Raw genomic sequence first — 16990 nt, 5'->3', positions numbered from 1 at the left:
ACTCAATTGATTACTTTTATTTGCTATGAGTCAGTAAAAGTTTATTTACACAATTATAGTTTTGATGTCAATATCAAGTGTTGTAAGTAAAGGGAATTAATTATGCGCATTAAAACCTTATGTTGTAAAATAAAATATGCAATTTTTCAGTTGAGTTTTATTTTAAAAAGTAATCATAAAATAATGAATTATTTTGAAGTATCATTGGAGAATCTGCTTTAACTAAAAGCTTTCCAAATTTAGAATGATTTTAATAAAATCGTGTTACCTATTTATTTTTTTTATTAACGATACAGCAAAATGCTTTTGAATATCCAAGTAGTTAATAATGTTCACAGAATTAACAATTTAGTGGTTCACTTGGCCAGTAATTTGGCCTGTATAAATCTTTATAACAATCAAAATTAAGTTGTAATTTTGTTTCAAGGCCAATAATGATTGCAGAATTCTTCCCGTACATTTGTTTCCTTTCCTCAAAAACGTCTGAGTCTATGGGTTTAGATGGGGGTAAAACCTTTTTTTCTTCATTCTTTTTATCTTTAGCTCGCTGTCTATCCAATTTATGTTGTTCACTAATTTTCAAAAAAGATAAAAATTCTTCACTCATCTCAACTTCATCATTCGAAGAACTTTCGATGCATTCATTTACAATACCAGAATTTAACGATTGTGGATTATGGCATAGGTTTTTAGTATTGTTGTGCAAATACAGATTATCAATTACACTATGAAGTACTTTGTTCTCATAACTTAAAGCTTCAGCTTTGGATTTCCAGTAAGCTATCTCGTGTTTATGTTGCCAATCTTGAATAGATGTACAGTACTGGGACCAGCTGTTAACTGATGGATTCAGAGAAGACCAGTTAAGTGCGGGATTGTAATTTTGAGTGCTGTTGTTTTGGATATCGTGATCACCTGTATTGTGTCTTTGTTTCTTTTTTTTTCGCAACAAGCGTTTTCGACGCTGTTTTAATTTTCTTTCAAATCTCGGTTTAATCGATTTCGAATTCATGTTTTTTCTCTTCAGAATTGTTTATAACCAAACAAAAATATTTTCGTTTGGTAAATGGACTTGGTTCTGTGAGACTATGTGTTTACCAGCTTTTTATTTTACATTTCCATTATAAGTTACAGTTTTCACGTTTTCATCAAGAATTGTTCACTCAATTCCCATTTTATATGTTATTAATTACCTACACAGAAATCCTGACGTTCAACTGACAGTTTACGCTAGTCCATAGTCTATGGTTTCTGGATAATATCATAATTACCGATGAAAGTAGTCGACTACATTCAATGGGTAAATGTAGTCGACTGAAAGCCCGAATGCAGTAATGTAGTCGAATGAATTCACTCAGAATATTGGGTAGCCTCCTCCCAAGCCCAGGGTAAACATCTTTTCCAACTGAAACTAAATGTAACAGAAAAACCTTGGTTTTCCAAAGTGATTCTGAACAAGCTTGAGACATCCTCCATATGCAGAATGCGCATTGGGCACTGCTGCAATGGTTCTCACCTTTTCAGAATCCATGTCCGGGACTCTGCCATTTGCGAATGTCAGCTAGATGAGGAAGATTTAAACCATATTTTTTTTGGATGCCCCATAAATGATTGTTATCCTGCTTTCCTATCCGACCTCTCTGATATTAATATCCCATTCCCTATTCATATTCTAACTCTCCTGTCCCCACCCAATTAACGTGTATTTAAAATCCTGTGTAAATATCTAGTTGTAAATGGTGTAAAGCTGTAAAATGTTTTATTATTATATGCATATATTATATTAAATACTAACATACTAACTTGTACATATTATATTACTAACACATGTGTATATATGTAAAAAAAAAACAAAAATACTCGACACTGGCCAGAACACCCATTGAGATGTGAAAAGGCCATGAAAAAACGAAGAAGAAGAAGAGAATGAATTCACTCGACTACAAATAGACCAATAGGCGTGCGTTAAATTCATTCGACTACAAATAGACCAATGGGCGAGTTTCACGCCGACTATCGAACTAATTAGTAATTTCCAAACTAATGAATTCACTCGACTACTAACAGACCAATAGGCGTGCATTAAATTCATTCGACTGCAAATGGACCAATGGCCGAGCTTTACGCCGACTACTTTCGTCGCCAACTAATTCGTTATTACTATTACGTAATGGGCGCTGGGATCTGGCAGACGTGATAATTGAAATAAAATGCTTTTGTTTTTTGTAGTTATGTCAGCACAGATAAAATAAAAATGTTTATTAATATAATTAATATATAAAGTGCATCATTTAACAATAACAATAAAATAAAGTGACGTTTGTTTATAGGTCTGCTGCTAGCCTATTTGTGTACTTAAAAAAAATAAATTATATCAAATCCATCCGATCTGAAATATCAACACAATAACAGCTGATTGTAGTTTTACATGCGTGACCTAAACAATAAATATGAAACAAAAATATATTTATTTTCATCCTTTCTTTGGCAGAAAAATATAAGGTTATGTCAAGTAATGATAACCGCAAACTATAATTATACCCATGTAAATATTCTAAATACCATAAAGTAAGGATCATGGTTTACATTATTATTATAGCCATAGTTAAAAAAAAACAAACTGACGTACCTAATGTTTGGATAATTTATATAGCGCCATTTTTGTGAAAATCACCTCTTATGTAGGTTTATAATTTGTTGCTCTACGGGTGGTATTTTTTAATTTTCAAACCATGTCTCCATTTTCCCATTTGTTTGTTTGAAAATCAGTATTAATTTGTTTTAAAAAAAACATATTTTTTTAAATTACTTTTTTATTAGGGTTACATACACTAAACATACGACTTTTTTTATATTCACGTCCCGGCTTTCTAGAAATAAAATCCGCATTAGAACGTGACTTCTGTTTTTCATATAATATTATTAGTTTAAGTAAAATAAAAATTCGAAACATTACAAAGTATTCTAGAATGTAACCAACTCTAAGTTTTCATACAATTTATGTATCGTTTTTCACTTGTATTCATATTGTTATTCCTTTATATTTGAGTTGTTTCTGATTTTAATTTGTAAATCTATGTCACTTGTTTTTGGCCGATGTTATCACATTTTGGTAGAAGGCTCTTTTTCTTATAAAGGAAAAAAAAAATACCTAACATTCCCAAATCATGGATATTTCTCCCGAAAAACGGAGTTTGTCTTTGAATAAATTTCTGTGTCTATTGTCTATGGTATACCGGAAATAAATGATTCATTCGAATGATTAATTCGATTATTTCTTTCATTCGATTACTAATCATTCTATTAGTAAATTTAGTCGATTATTTTCATCTCCAATCATAATATGGATGCGCAAGAAGTACAAGAAACTAAGATACACCATAACAATAATAATTATTCGATCATCAGCGCTCGTTCAAATAAAATACAAAATTGAATAGAGAACTTTCTTGTACCTACGTCGAAGGTATTTTTTGAAAAAAGTGTAGGTACAAATCTATCGTGTGACCACTTTTAACTGCTTAACCCTTATCTACAAGCACCACGGCACTGAGTGCCTCTTTATTAAAAATTTGAAATAGCCCGGTAAATGCAATTCAAATCATCAGTAGGGCCGGGCCATATGTATTCGTAGTTTATTATTCGCCCTACAGATTGCAAGTGGACGTCTGCCATCGAGTGTCAAAGGTCCCGATTGCGGTACTCTATAGCAGAGATTATACACATATATAGTACAGAGTATACTCTGTTATATACAGTTTACCCTGAAGATGGCTCCTGCAATGCTAGCCAAAACGTCGGAATGCACCCAACTTACACGGGATCACCCAAAAAAAAAAAAAAACATTTTCCGACAAGTGACGGTGAAAACCTACGTGCCTAGTATAACATTCATTATTAAATTATACCTAGATAAGAAAACTTGTGTAGCTTTCGGTGTTCATATGTTAATTATTTTTTAAGTTAATTTTACGTAATGCACTTAAATGTTTTATGTGTAACAATTCCTTTGGATTTTTTTAATATGACATTGTTTAAAGAAATAATTACCTTGACACCTACCATTATTTTATTAACAGCTTTTATTTTACAAAGTAAACAATATTTGAGTACCTAAGTACCATAGATTTATTTATTTCCTTTTTTGGGCTCATTTGGAGCCACTAGCACTATTTTTTTTAAAATTTATCATAAACATTTTGTCACATTTATCTTTATTCTGGAGTTCATTTGGCGCCATAAACATTTCCGATTTGTTTTGTGAATTTAGAAAGTATTCGTACTTTGCTGTTTTATTTAATTTTGAATTGATCATACATTTTTTATTTATATCTTTCGTACTCAAATACGGTAATTTGACATATCAAATGTATTTTCGTAGTTTCTTATTTAGTTCTCTCAATCATACTATTCAATTGGGATCTCATTAGGAAAAACACCAGCGAAAATGGCTTAACCATTCCCTTACTGCGCCAAAAACGTTTGAGCGTTACTGTGCTGTGTAGTCAATACACATGCAAAAAATGAGAGATTTTAAATCTGAAAAAATTGAATATTCAATCATTTATAATTGAAGTCAAAAACGATAACACTTTTAATCGAATTGCCAAAAAATATGAAAAAAAAAAACAATGGCTGACGTTCACAGCTTTAACAAAGAGACCACCCCTAACAAAGTCTCGTAAGCAACAGGTCAACTAGCGTACTGGAAGTAGTGGTACAGGTTACTTTGCTACTGGCCTGCATGACGGGTGAATTTGAATTTGCGAAAATATCTATAGCACCGAGAGTGTGTAAATAATGTTTGAGACAATTGTATACTTGGCACTCTTATTATACGACATATGACACATTGGTAAACTTTTGAATGAATTAGTGATTCATGTCCGATTTGTTACAAAATGTTTTTTTGTGCCCTATAATTATTTATTATTTAATGATAAATCATTTCAATTGATACGTAAATGTATAACTGAGGAATACCAAAAATCTTTATCCAATAATAGAAATATTAAGGTTATTAGATGCAATGTATGTAAAGCTACACACCACCGGGAAGGAAAAGTTAAAGCAAGTTGCAGTATGAAGTGCCGCGCCCATCTACTAACGTAACTCCTAATAACGAGTGTAGCCAAGGGTTAATACTTAATATAGACAAAAAGTAAGAAAAAGCATATAATTTTCTGGACTTAATGTTAAAACTTCTAAATTGATACGTCGATATGTAATCACTAAAGTACTTATAAATTGTTTCAGTACGGTAATACGGCGTTTGTTAGCAAAAAAAGTACTTTAAATATACTTGCAATACAGAAAAAATGTAACTTTCAAATAAGTGGTTAGAGAAAATAGTAAACAAAAACAATTTGACACGTAAACATGCAAAGAAATATTTTTTCATAACAGCTTGTTAGATACAAAAGTACCTCTTGGGTAGTAGCTACAGAAACCGGTTTGCAAATATTACATCTTGTGAAATATTTTCAATATCAAATATTTTTTTTGTAAGAAAAAACCCCCTCATCCATAAATTGAATCGAAATTTCATAGGATAAAAGTATATCAAACATTAATTTAAAGTGTGATTATTTTAATCTGAGTCTGAAAAAATGACACCAAAAGAAAATATGCCAGAAAAAAAACGATAAACCCTTTAAAAAAAAAATCTTTCCATATTGTGTCCATCTCTTGTAATACCTTCATACAAATCTTTATTGGCTCCTTAGGCGGTAAAATCAAGTACTGCATTTGGACATACTTAAAACAATTTCGAACAATCGATTTAAAAAAAGATCAATTGGACTTTTATAATATTATGCGATTATCATAATCGATTATTTATTACCAGTTTATGCCACCATCATTTACTATGTTGTCTTCACAAATGTTATTAAAATCTATAGAATCTATTCATGCTACATCATCTGAGTATCGTATCATACTCGTTTTGTCTCTGGTAAGTACATCTGTCACTGTCACAAGTCAAGAATATATTTATTAATTAATAATTTACACAGGAGTATTCGAGTTTTATAAAGGAAAATCGGTTTTTTGGTACGAAAATTTGTAAAAATGTTAAAAAATTTTAAACATTTTATCAGTAACCTGTAATCGAATATGTTTCCAAAAATGTATAAAATATGAATGTTCAATTGTTTATACAGAAAATATTGTTTATACAGAACCTTTATAGGCACGATAACTTTGTTAATATCCCATTGTAATACAGACTCAGCTTATTTGACAGACCATCAGATAACTCAATGTTTACTTTAAATTTAAAGTTATTAATTCGTTATAACCAATAAGAACCAATCCAGAATATTAGGTATAAAGTATCATATTTTCTCTTGAGACTTTAATTTTACCATTGATTATAATTATATCACATCTTTCAGACATCAAAATATGCATTTTAAAAGAACATGTCGCTGTTGTTTGAATACAAATGCAGAACTCAAAAGTATTGACTTCACAATCGAAATTGATGGAAAGAAAGAGACAATATCTGAAATTTTCCTAAATTGCCTAAATATTGAGGTTAGTAGACATATTTCATTGAAATTTAGAACATTAAAATAAAAAATATTAAAAGACTTGAAATATTACAACCTTACGAGTTTTCATTGGCCTCAAATTACTCTCTGCAAACCTATGCAACAATCTTCTTCTAGCAATTTATTCCAACCAGAAAAAGTAAATATATTTAAGGGAGAGATGCAGTAGAATGTCTGATAGTGGATGGGAGATGATACTACATTCTGAGTTTTTAAAAATAAAATTTTGTTTACTAACATTAAATATCGGTATTTTTCTCAGCATTGAAATAAATTATCTTTTGTTTATGATTACATAAAATATTTGCACCCACATTTAAAAAAATTTAATAAATGTGCTTAAGTACAGGTACTCTGTCAATCAAGAAATAAGAACTAAACCGAAGAATTTGATTGATACTTTGTATCAAAGTTATTGACTTGGGAGAAAATCTAAAAAAAAAAATCAATATAATCATTTCTCTTTTTGAACGTTTCCCAAACACTCGATAAATTTAGTATGTTATATTTTACTATAGCATTTTAAAAAAAGAACAAAACCTATTTTAAATTTTTATTCCCCATCAATCTCTTTACTCCTCAATCCTCGAGATAAATTAACAGATATACGTTTTTTTTTCAGATGTCTACAGATAACATGCCACAGAGTGTATGCATGTATTGTATAACAACACTCCAAATATCATATTCATTTAAAAAGATAATTGAAAATTCTCAAAAGGTTTTAACACAATATATAGAAAATAATGTGCCTAGTTGTGATGATACAAATGAGGAAAGTCTTTGTGCTTCAAATGAAATATTTGACCGTAAAACTTATTTTCCTCCAACAGATTTTGAAGAAGATACCAATGAACAGCAATATGATCAAAACAAACCCGTAAATGCTGCGATAAAAGAAGAAAATCAGGTGCGATCCGGGAAACCGGATGTATATTATTTTTGTACAGTTTGCAGCAACAAGTTTTTAGAACAAACAGAACTTTACGATCACTGCTGTTCACAACATCCCCAAACAAAAAAAAATGGCAAGCCTTGTTGCTATTGTAACGAGAGGTTTGATGATTTACAATCTCTTATAGTTCATAGAACAAAACATTTGACGCCACATGTTTGTACGCGCTGCTGGAAAGGATTCACCGAAGAAGATTTACTGTCAGCACATACAAATATCTGCGAAACGATTATTAAACTACCAGAAAAAACATTCAAATCAGAAAAACCAAGAACAAAGCCTATCCAAAAGCAAGTAATTTGTCATTTCTGTGGAAAATCCTACCCCAGTGGGTATATTAAAGTTCATTTATTACTGCACAGCGATGGCCAAATTCAGTGCAAGTATTGTGGGAAGACTTTCAAACAGCGATGCAATCTAAATTCACATATTATATGGAACCATAAGAGAGAAAGAAAGTATAAATGTGATTTTTGCGAATTTCTTTTCATGACCGCTAGTGCAAGAAGTACACACGTCAGAAAAATACACAATAAAGAAAAAAGATTTCCCTGCGAGTTGTGCGGAAAACCATTTTTTGGTCCCGCGGGTCTAAGAAAACACATGCTCAGTCATACTGGTGTTAAGAATTTTACCTGTAATCATTGTGATAAGGCCTATCAAAGTAGAAATGGATTAAATGTCCATCTCAAGTCAAATCACATTCAAAAGTAGGTTACTGTACCGAAAAGTAAATGCTTTGGTATACATGAAATCTAAGTGATAATTGATGAGATTGAAATCAGATAAGCATTAAGAATGCATAGACAGAATCAGATTTATTGTGATGAGCAAAAGTGAAATCTCCCAGCTTAATTTTTTTTCCAGATATATCATCTTGCTGAGTGGACAAGGAAAATGGGAAATAAAAAAATAAAAAATCAATGCTTTTGAAATAAAGGTTCTACGGTTTATGTTTAGAATCCCCCGAATTGTATATATCTGTTTGAGATGTATTCAGTTTTTTTAAACATTCCACATTTAATGGGTTTCAACCGGGAAAAGTGGTTAGCAGGACTGGAGAAAGAAGGAGGAAAACAATCAAAACATTGGACTAATCAAATAAAGATTACGAAAAATTCTTCAGTAGCATCGGAAATCTACTATTATGGGAAAGCCAGAAGAGCTGAGTCAGTTAGTGTTGGACTTGATTCTCATCAAGCGATTACTCTAGAAGACAATTAATGTAAAACATTAAAAATGTTTATAAAGTAATGTTTAAAAAAATATAGAATTTAACACAGGATTTTTACTCTATAAATACTCCTTTGTGTTTATGATGAACTACGATCAAGAAGAGGAAATAGGAGAGTGTATGAATTTTTCAAATTGTATTAACTTTATTATAAAGCAGCATGGCCAAAAATTTAATAGAGCACGGCCTTATTTTTTTTGTTAGTAATCAACAAGTTCCTTTGGTCAGTCATTACCTATCATAACTCTACTAATGTGGATTATCTATTAGCACTAGACGCTATGTTTTAAGTATGTCCAAATGTTTGTAGACATGCTGGATTTACACCCAAGGGAGTTAAGATCTAAATTTGTTGAAACAGAAAGGAAAAACATTTTTGAGAAGGGAATATAAAATTCTAGGCATCTATAAGGCTCATGACCTGTCATTAGCTGGTTTAAGTGGTCACTTTACACACTGTAACATTCACCATTCTGCCCATGTTTAAGCATCCACATTTCCTCAGCTCTTCCACCAGGACTTAGACTTCTATATTACCTTCTCAAAAATGTTTTCCCGGTGTTGCAACAAATGTTGCAACCTGTCTACAAACATTTGGACTTTCTCAAAACATTGTTGATCAAACTAACTGGTATAAGAAGTATAAAAATTGAAAATTGCTTAGTATGCGGGTGAAATAATTCATTTAGATGAATCTCACCCACATCAATAAAGGTGTCAGGTCTTTAACACCACAAAAGTCAATGAATGGAAGAGTTGAGGAAATGTGGATGTTTAAACATAAGCAGAATTGTGAATGTTATACAGTGCGTAAAGAGAGCACTTAAACCAGCCAATAACAGGTCATAAGACATGTAAATGCTTATGTTTATATATTCCCTTCTCAAAATTATTTTCATTCTCTGTTACAACAAATTTACATTAAAAAAATTTATTATGATCTTAGCCAAAAACATTTAAAATTGGTTAGTGAATAACCATTAAAATAAAGAATAAACAGGTAGTTAATAGAGAAGAAAATAATCTAATGGAATTTACTAACTGAATGATTAGTAATTTAATGAATTAAATAATTAAATGAATCATTCAGTTTTGGTATTCCATAGATAATAGAGATCGGCGTTTCCGGTTATTGTGGCTTATGGTCACACAAAACCACGGTGAGGGGTGCCCACAGAATTCCCAAAAAGGTAGCTTCTTTCATTCCTTAGTTCGTTTATTCATTCAAATAAATTACTGCATTTGGGCTTTCATTCAAATGATTTTAATAATATAATGCATTTGATTATTTTCATTCGAATGAATCGTCTCTTGTAGTAAGCCCCATTACAGAAAGTAGTTTAAACACAAAATAAGTAATAATCGCGTCCTTATAACTTATAATTTAAAATAAGTATTGGGAGGTTATTATGAAATAAAGACGGAAATATTATAAAAATTATGTGTATTGAAATTTTATTTGTATAAAAGTTACAAATATAACACTTATGCATAGTTAAAAAATCAATAATAGGTATGTATGTAATGTTTTTTATATTTTAAAATGTTCAATGCAAATGAAAATATTTTTGAATATAAATATTATAAATAATTTATTAAATCAGCAGAATTCCGTGAAGAAATAATCCGACATTAAAAATACGTGTTTTAGAATTTGTTTCAAGCTTAATAGAATTATAACCAATATGTTTTGTTCGGTTACTTATATACTATGAAAAACAAAAGTGACTATCTCCAGCCACCGTCGTTTTTGAGTTTTTTTTATTAATGTGACGGATTTTGTTGTTTTACATAATCATAATAAAAATCTTTACTTACCATACCTGTCTCCTTTATTTATGCTAAGAAAACAGTTTAAAGGCAATAGAAACTAGAAACTCACGGCTATATTGAGTGCTAAAAGACAAAAAGGCGATTTACTCGGCTTCACTTACAATGGAGATAGCCACATTTGTTTTTTAGCATCACATATTATGGTGTGCAAATATGACCTGCAGAAAAATATGCAATCATTCTAGTTTCTGACTCGAATAGCTTAAAAATGTTACACATTTCAAAGTTTAAAATAAGCAAACAAAATTGGAAACGAGTTAATTCATCAATACATTTTGGAGCAGGCACTTGGGTCAAAATATTATGTTGCATTTCCCTTATACAGATTTTTTTATCTGGCACACAAACATACAATTTATTGGCATTTTTAAGATCTTCTAAGCACTGAAATATTGTTATTAAAAGGTATATTCAGCATGTTTATCTTTTCAGTTGTTTTACCTGGATTTTGTTCCACATTGAGGAGCTGGTCGACAGAAGTAGACCTGTCCATATAACTAGTTGAAAAATAGAATATTTTATGCTTTTCTTGTTGACAATTTGGATCCTCAAAGCATTTTGAATAAAAGTTTACTTTCTTACTAGCCCAGGCAAATAAGACCTAAAAGAGGTGATTGAGAACAAAAGCCCGGAGTTTTCAAACTTTGCATGATTGTTTGTTGGCATCTACTGCATAATATACTAAAAGTTCCCGAAGGGAGGGGGGGGTGCGCTAAGCGTGGGGGTTGGTTGAAAGGTTACTTTTTATGGTTATCTACAAATACCTACGAAACTATTATTCACAGCGAAAAATATTTTACCAACAAATTAAAGATAATAAAAATTTGTACAAAAATAGTTCAGTCTTTTTAAAAAGTATTACCATTTTTGAAGATACGAGGCTGATAAAAAAAAATCTAAATTATTTGAGAATTTTCGTCTGAGTATACAGCAAACGGCTTGGTGAGCAATACTTTTCACAAAATAGTTTCTTTCATCCTCGGATATCCTCGCTCTGTTTTATTCTAAACATTTACCTCCCTCCACTTCTTTTAAAAAGTTTTGTAATCATTTCGGTGAATTGATCATGTCCAATCAATTTAATCCCAGTCAATGAAGAATTCCACTTCCCTCTTTTCTCAATCCGCAGAAGTGCATATTATGTACTTCTGGATTACCTTCTGTCAGCACGAAGATGCTAAGGCTACCAGATTACAAAGAGCTCCTTCAGGCAGCTTTCCATTCTCGTTCGGCAACAAGCAATTTTTCCGTGTATGTGGGCGCACTGCCAAAGAGACTTATGTCGGAGCGGTGTGCGGCATGTGGTGGGCAAGCTGTCTTTCCCCCCTTCACCACTGCCGTTTGCAGTTTGCTCCATTCGCTTCATATTGCCATGGTCCCTCAGTCGCCTTTAAGCGTTACCTTCGTCCGTTTGTGCATCGGGAGATTTTACTAGGGGTGTATTGATATTTGCTTTTTCAGACTGTTTTAGCCCAAAATATTCTTAAAAGTTTTAAAGCGTTGAATGAACTCAGGGCTGAATTCAAAGAAATATTGAGTAACATAAAATATAAGATGTTGACCTGAAATATGAATTAAGAGAGTGGCCAATTAGCTTTACTACCAAAAAAAATGAATAATGAGCTGAGCTCTTTGAAAAACAATGGACCCACTACCACCCTTGGGATGCAATACTTTCCCAAGTGATTGGGATTCCCAACTTTGCTGTGTTCAGCAAATTATTGCTCATTTTCATGCCAGTGTGACAAGTGCGCGCATTTATATCTGCAATATTGTGGGAAGCTGAACGAATGCAAAGAAAAAGCAGTAAAACATCAGTCAACATTAATTCTGAAAAAACCATGGGGGTGACAGTTCAACAAGAATAATTTCTTACAAACGAGAATAACAAAATAAAGTTCATCCGTATGCTGTGTCAGAAAATGGCAACCGTAGGCATTAAAACAGAAATAGCCGATGGAGATGCTGACACCAGCATTGTGGTATGTGGTATTAACGAATGATTAAATAACACTAATGCTACAGTTATAGGACAAGATATTGATTTGCTTGTCTTGCTGATTGCTTTAGCTTCACAACAAAAATTTTTTTTTTTGTCAAACCAGGGAGAGGGAAAGTTGACAGAAAAATATACAGATCCTTGGAATTACAAAAACTTGAAAATATCTCGCAAATTATTATTTTTATACATGCTTTTAGTGAATGCGACACCACCTCATCCTTTACTTCGAAAAGGTAAAGACTGTCACAGACTGTTAAACTTTTTTCGAAAAATAAACGTATTAGAGTTATTGCCGATGTATTTTACAACGCCAGGGGAGGTGTCGCTTGCCGGTGAGCAAATGTTTTTGGCACTTTATACGGCTCGTGAAGATGAATTGATCAGCCATAGATACTCCGCATTATTGAAATCTGTTAACAAGGTGAAATCTGATCATCCATCACTGCCATCTACGAAAGGCTCTGTCCAGCAGCACGTTCTTGGAGTATTTTTGCAAGTGCAGCAGTGGTTGAAAAACTAATTGGCACCTGAAAAGTGGGGGTGGATACAAGGTAACGATGGAACACTGGAGCCCCCATCAACGAGGGACTGTGCAGCACCTGACTTTATGTTGAACACCATTTTTTGTGTATGTGCATATAGTTGTGGATGTCGAAAGGCCAGAATAAAATGCACTTTAGTCTCCGGCAGCTGTCAGGGAACTTGTACAAACGGAATTCTGCCAGAGACGAGGATCTCGATGAGAATTTTTCACCATCAGACGTTTTGAAATTAAAATCATAAAATTTTTAAGAAAAGGTGAGGTTATTTTAAGATTATTTTTATATTTATATTAATCTACTATATTTTATTTTTCTTAAATTTTTTGTATTTTGTTTGCCTTGTGTCTCCAAAAATATTGCTCCTATAAAAAAATACATGAGAATCTTTTTTATAGATAATTTTAATTACTTTCATTTATTAAAATATTATTTTCTGCTAAAACTCGTAGTTTCGGAGATATTTGTAAAAAAAACATGAAAATCAACCTTTAAACCCCCCCGGCCCTTAGCAGACCTCCACCCTCGGGGACTTTTAGTAGATCATGCAGTAGATACCAACAAACAATCATGCCAAGTTTCAAAACTCCGGGCTTTTTTCCCCTAGAAAAGTCTAATTTGCCTGGGCTATATATGAAATTTACGTCAAATATAATACATTAGTGGCAAAATCGAAAATATTAAATACATATATACACAGGCGACAAGCATGGTTTTCTGTTTAAAATTTAGGTGTAATAAGTTGAATCTTGCGAGAAACAATGACACTGTTAGTTACTGAAACTTATTGATGAATCAAACACCGCTTAATATGTATTTTAATGCAAGGTTTATATGAAATGTTCTCGTTTGTCATAAGACCTCTTTACTCACAAACTCGGTACATATCGTTGGTATTCTGTGAAAGCAGACTGGATCGAGATGCCAGTGTTGAGATAATTAACATTAGAGTAATTATTAGATATTTTATAAATAATATGTCATGAAAAACACATACCATCGTAATACATTAGACTTTAGGAAGTTAATGTCATTTCTATTAGCGGATCTTGAATCTGTTATATAGATATAATGACAGAAATTCTGATAATATTAAAATACAGGCCATCATAACATATATTTCTATAGGTCGGACACTACAAAGTGAAAAGAAACACATTTCTAACACCAACCCCTTTAAGTTAACTGAATTCTTTTATGTATTTTCACAGAATAAGTATGATATTGTAACATTTGAAAATTGATGAAAAAAGTGAACAAGCTTACAAGCAATTTAATTCAGATGAATCTTTTCAGAATTTGATAAAAACTCCATGGTCAATATATTTCTTACAATGTATCAATTAAAATAAACCCACAAGTTTGATTAATACCATATACAGAAATTATTATTTTATAGATTTAGAGTGAGTTTTTGAGAGTGAAAAGTTAGAATTCCAAGTCTCGAGGGTTAGCAAAGTATAGAAAAAGATTTAATAGGACGAGATTGCTCTCGATCACTCTTATGCAATGCAATCTATGAAATTGTAATTTTGTAAATCTATGGTGCTGCATAATTATTACACATTTAAACAATAACATTTTATAATACACTTTATACGATAAATTATACAAATAGATTCGGCCAATATAAAAACAAAACATAATTACAATATTATATGACTATAATATTATAAACTAGCTGCCAACTAATTATTTTTACAACTATATATTAACTTTTTATTGCTTATTTGAATTAAAATTAACTTTGAAAAAAACTTTGTCGGAACTAAATAACTAGACAAATTCTTATAACCTATGGTACGTAAAATTATGTTTAGAACAGTAATAATTTGATTCAAAATCTTGCATGTTTTTAGTTACGGATTCTATAGAGTAAAACTATCAGAAGTAAAGGAAAAATATTATTTTTTTTAAAAAGATTACGTTGGTACTACTTTCAATTTTCACGGTATTAAAAATGCACTTCTTTTGGGATTTCCAACAGGCATATTTTGTAAAATAATGACAGAAATGTTACAATGGTTCTTGGCACAAAGTTTTAAGGCATCTCTTGAATAGACTACGGCACCATTTATATCGAGGGCAAAATTTATAAATAGGCTTGTAATGTCACTACTTAGCTTAATTTATTTAACTATTGCAGGGCATAGCAGTCTTGAGAGTTGAGAACAGAGCCGAACCTACGACAGGTTCTATTGGCGCAAAGAACCAGACACTCGCTTACAAGGCAGGTGAGAATAACATACTCGTATTCATTTACAAATATGTATATTCCTATCCCCTTTCAGTGAGCGATGGGGCGCTAGATTCGGCGCTGGTTGAGAAAATAAGTATATTTACCTAACACCTAGGCAATAAATGATGGAATGCAGAATAATAAATGCTGTGTTAAGATTTGAGTAATTTCGACATTAAAAGTGACAAAATAATCATCCTAGCACTAGCCCACAGGATAATGTTTACAATAAGTAATTTTATCATTATGTGCATAAGTTTTCAGCTATGATAGTCAGAGAGCGGACGCGATATTAAAGAGATAAAAACAACTCTTTCAACCCTCTCAAGTTATTTTGATTGGAATAGGAGATGACTTTATCATTAAATCTTACAACTTGGGCAGAACTGGAATTGGACCTCGCAGAGGCGTTATTCAACCGTGCCAGAAGTTTAGTGGATCAAGTTCATCGGGTGATGACTACCTACCCTCATAAGTCGAATAGTGAATTTAAACAAGGAATTAAAGAGGACGAAGGTAGCCTCGTCTCTATCTTTGCATACAAACCTCGCTTCCTCTATATTCATACATCTTTTACACATGATGATTATTCCGACTTTTGACATGTCCACTTTAAAGGATTTGTTTAATTTGATCATACCATGAATTTCTCGTTTTATACATCCATCAACATTCGCAGCGTAAATCCTTTTAGTCGTTCTTTTACTGTTTGCGCTACATGTCTAAATCGATACATCACTCTTTTCTTAATTTTGTCGATAATGCTTATCTCAGTCTTACGTAATGCACGGATCTCGACATTTATGGATTGTAAATAGTTTTACCACAAATTCACCTAAGAGATCGCAGTTTGACAGTATGCAGCCTACTTTTATTTTTCCTAATTCCAACTTTACTCCCATTTGTAAGGGTAGGCACCAGAACTCGATTGTGAACTGCTAATTTTGCCTCCTGTGACAAACATTTATTTTATTGATTTTATTAACCGATTGCACCACTAATGAAGATGACATAATTTGTTCATACAACACACTATTTAATTTTGACACATTTTTTTACTCCAATAACATTAAGACTAAAATATTTTGTAATAAATAATGTGAAATAAATTGTGATTATTGCATTTTATTATGAAATCAGTAACCGAAATATACTTATTTATGTCATTTTTATGAATAAAGTGATTGTCGTTCAGTTTTAATGTAAAAAATCACTTCAAAGACAAACCAGTGATTCGCCGGCTTTGTGAGTCGGTGACAAATTGACCATGGCCGGCGATTCGCTGGCTTTGTGTTGCAATGGGTTAAATAATTATTATTTAAAATTTAATAAAGAAATATTTGCGTTCTTATGATTTACCCGAATATTTCAATGTTTTCAATGTTGGGGGTCATTTTCAATGAGTTGTGAATAACTCAATATTATAAAATGGGAACCAAGTTGCCCTTCTTTCAATATCTTTCCATCCATAGTAAATATAATTCCCAGATACACAAACTCTTCTACCTGATTCAGAATATCTCGTCTTACTTTCGGCTCATTGTCAGACAAATAAAGATGATATCTTGACAACCTCAAACCGTTAACCGGACTCGGGTTAAGTCATCTGAGAAAACAAGGGAAGAAATATC

The 16990-nt window shown here is 31.9% G+C and overlaps 1 long non-coding RNA gene across 2 annotated transcripts; it reads left to right on the top strand.

The window, feature by feature from the left end:
- Positions 1–5917: 5917 nt before the first annotated feature.
- Positions 5918–8432, top strand: LOC148282885 (uncharacterized). 2 transcript variants are annotated; one of them, XR_015821995.1, is made up of 4 exons: positions 5918–5956; positions 6399–6540; positions 7180–7278; positions 7391–8432. It is a non-coding gene; the product is annotated as an uncharacterized LOC148282885 (long non-coding RNA). The 2 variants fall into 2 exon arrangements; XR_015821994.1 differs by having other exon boundaries at positions 5950–6054.
- Positions 8433–16990: the final 8558 nt, after the last annotated feature.

The sequence above is a fragment of the Micrasema longulum genome, unplaced genomic scaffold (assembly GCF_059751315.1).
Source record: "Micrasema longulum isolate JH-2025_06_02 unplaced genomic scaffold, ASM5975131v1 h1tg000280l, whole genome shotgun sequence".
Lineage (NCBI taxonomy): Eukaryota > Metazoa > Arthropoda > Insecta > Trichoptera > Brachycentridae > Micrasema > Micrasema longulum.
Note: the sequence above shows the minus strand (reverse complement) of the source record. Positions and strands in the feature narration are given on the sequence as shown.